Raw genomic sequence first — 3,321 nt, forward strand, 5'->3', positions numbered from 1 at the left:
TTTTAAATATATATATATATTTAATATATTTTATTGATTTTTTTACAGAGAGGAAGGGAGAGGGATAGAGAGTTAGAAACACCGATGAGAGAGAAACATCGATCAGCTGCCTCTTGCACACCTCCCACTGGGGATGTGCCCGCAACCAAGGTACATGCCCTTGACCGGAATCGAACCCGGGACCCTTCAGTCCGCAGGCTGACGCTCTATCCACTGAGCCAAACTGGTTAGGGCTATTTTAAATATATTTTTATTGATTTCAGAGAAGAAGGGAGAGGGAGAGATAGAAACATCAATGATGAGAATCATTGATCAGCTGCTTCCTGCACGCCCCTTACTGGGAATCAAGCCTGCAACCCAGGCATGTGCCCTTGACCGGAATCAAACCCGGGACCCTTCAGTTCCCAGGCGGACGCTCTATCCACTGAGCCAAACCAGCTAGAGCTGTTTTTCTTTTTAAGAAAATTTATCTTTATTGTTGAAAGTGGTAATACCAAAAAAAAAAAAAAGAAAGTAGTAATACCGATGTGCCCTTCCCCTCCCCGCATTGACTCGCTCCACCCTGACCCTACCCTTCAATTTGTTTCATCAGTGTTTTGTAGTTTTTAGTGTACAGACCTTTCACCTACTTGGTTATTGTAAAATAGATTATTTTCTTAATTTCTTTTTCACAGCTTGCCTAGTGGTCCTGGCAGGTCTGTCTCTTGCTTCATGCTTCAACAGTGTTTGGACAGAGAAGACCTGGGGACTCTCCATCTTCCAACCTTCTCTCCAGTTGCAACCTCCTGGAACTCTTCTTAGCTATCCCCTTACTCTGGGATGAGACAAATCCATTTTGTGTTGTGTGTTTAGCCCCTTATTGCTGACCAACCCTGAGCCCTCAGATTCATCACAGTTATTTCCCTGAGATGAAGAATGTTGTCAATTGCCTGGTCAACCTGCATCCCCTGGCCTCCAAGGCCGCCTTCTTTCTCTTGGCTTCTATTTCCATGGCAGTGGTGTGACTTTGGAGGATTTGGGCCACTTCTGCGAGTTGACCAAGAAGAAGTAAAAGGGCTCTGAGCATCTCTAGAAGAAGCAGAACCAGCCTAGTGGCCATGCTTTCTTCCAGGGCTTACAGAAGCTGTCCCAAGATGAATGGGGTAGAATCCACCAGGCCATGGGAGCTGCCATGGCTCTACAGGACAACCTGAACCAGGCCCTTTGGGTCTTCATGCCCTGGATTCTGCCTTCATAGACCCCATCTTTATGGCTTCCTGGAGAGCCACTTCCTAGATGAGGAGGTGAAAGTCAAGAGGATAGGCAATTACCTGCCTAAACTCCCCAGGCTGGTTGTCCCTCACTCTGGGATGGGTGAGTGTCTCTTCAAAAAGGCTTACTCTCAAGTACTACAAGGAGCCTCCAGAGCCCACCAGCCTTTGAGGGGCCCGTCGGCATCCCCTGGGTTGGGACTTCTCTCTCAGCCTCTCCCAGCAGCTATGAGGCAGCTTTTAAAAATATATATATTTTTATTGATTTCGTAGAGAAAGAGATAGAAATATCAATGATGAGAGAGAATCATTGATAGGCTGCCTCCTGCACGCCCCACACTGGTGATGGAGCCCGCAATCCTGGCATGTGTCCTGACCGGGAATTGAACCTTTACCTCCTGGTTCATAGGTTGACACTCAACCACTGAGCCATGCCAGCCAGGCTTAGGCAGTTTTTTAACCACTCTGGAGCTGTCTCCCAAGCCATGGACCAAGTAGAAACAATAAAGCTTTTTGCAGCCCTAGCTGGTTTGGCTCAGTGGATAGAGCATCGGCCTGTGGACTGTATGGTCCCGGGTTTGATTCTGGTCAAGGGAACATTCTCAGAGAGTGTGCAGGAGGCAGTGGATCAATGATTCTCTTTCATCATTGATGTTTCTATCTCTCTCCCTCTCCCTTCCTATCTGAAATAAATAAAAAATATATTTAAAAAATGTTTTTTGTTGTTGTTTAAATTAACCTTTTTAGTTTGAGATAATCGTAGATTTACATGGATTTTAGGTAATAATACAAAGAGATCCATTTACCTTTTACCTAGTGTCCCCCAATAAATGTCTTGCAAAACTGTGGTACATGATCACAACCAGGGTATTGACATTGATACTGTCAGGATACAGAACAAAATAATGTTGCATTTTAGACTCACACTCTAGATCAGGGGTGGGCAAACTTTTTGACTCGAGGGCCACAATGGGTTCTTAAACTGGACCGGAGGGCCGGAACAAAAGCATGGATGGAGTGTTTGTGTGAACTAATATAAATTCAAAGTAAACATCATTACATAAAAGGGTACGGTCTTTTTTTTTTTTTTTAGTTTTATTCATTTCAAAGGGGCCGGATCCGGCCCTCGGGCCGTAGTTTGCCCACGGCTGCTCTAGAATGTTATATATATGGAATTATACAGTATGTAAACTTTGGGGATTGGCTTTATCTTTTTTCACTCAGCCCAGTTCTCCAGAAATTCATCCCACTTGTGATATGTATCAATAGTTTTGCACCTTTTCACTGCCACGTGGTATTGTGTGGTTCTTTTTGGCTTTGAACTGGACCATTTAATAAATTATGCTGGCCAAACTGGTTACCTATGTGAAATAATTTTAAAAAAAAACATTTTTTTCCCATAACCATAGGCAAAAAATAAATTTCAACTGTATTAAAGGCTCAAGTGAAACAAAGCTGTTTTACAGAAGACCACATATACCATAGTTAATGTCACCTTCCTGAATAAGGACGAAAAGTCCAAAAAACACCAGGGCACTTTGGCTAATCCCATACAAACAGAAAACATTTGGTAAAATACGTCAACATAGAGATGACATCGCTCGAAAATAATATTTCTAATAAGGTTCATTTCCAGACCATATAAAAAATTCATGCAAACCAACAAGCCATTTGAAGGAAAAAAAAAAGGTAATCGAGAGAAAGGTCACCACAGACAAAGCCAGGACAACCAACAAACCCACAGCATTGGCGACGGCGCCTCCCCGAGGACGAGGACGCCTGGTCCCTCTGTCCTCTCCGTCACCATCGCCGTCGCCACAGTAACAAACCCGAGGAAACCTGACACTCACTTCCTCAGAGGCCTGAACGCAAGATGAAAGCAGGGCCAGGCCCTGTCACCGCCCCAGAGCGCACACACGCCATCCCTCCGACACTGCTAATGGCGCCGACCGCCCAACACGTGGACCAGACCAGTTGCCACAGCCGCTGGCACCTGCAGGTGGGCGCTTCCGCCCTCCAGATGGAGGCCTGAGGCGCGGGGTAGGCCCCAGGCAGCTCTGGCCCTTCCTCT

At 45.4% G+C, this 3,321-nt stretch overlaps 1 pseudogene; it reads left to right on the forward strand.

Moving 5' to 3' along the window:
• The first annotated feature begins 3,123 nt into the window (after window positions 1-3,123).
• Window positions 3,124-3,321, forward strand: part of LOC102244664 — a 4,626-nt pseudogene continuing 4,428 nt past the window's right edge.

Source organism: Myotis brandtii, unplaced genomic scaffold (genome assembly GCF_000412655.1).
Source record: "Myotis brandtii unplaced genomic scaffold, ASM41265v1 scaffold105, whole genome shotgun sequence".
Lineage (NCBI taxonomy): Eukaryota > Metazoa > Chordata > Mammalia > Chiroptera > Vespertilionidae > Myotis > Myotis brandtii.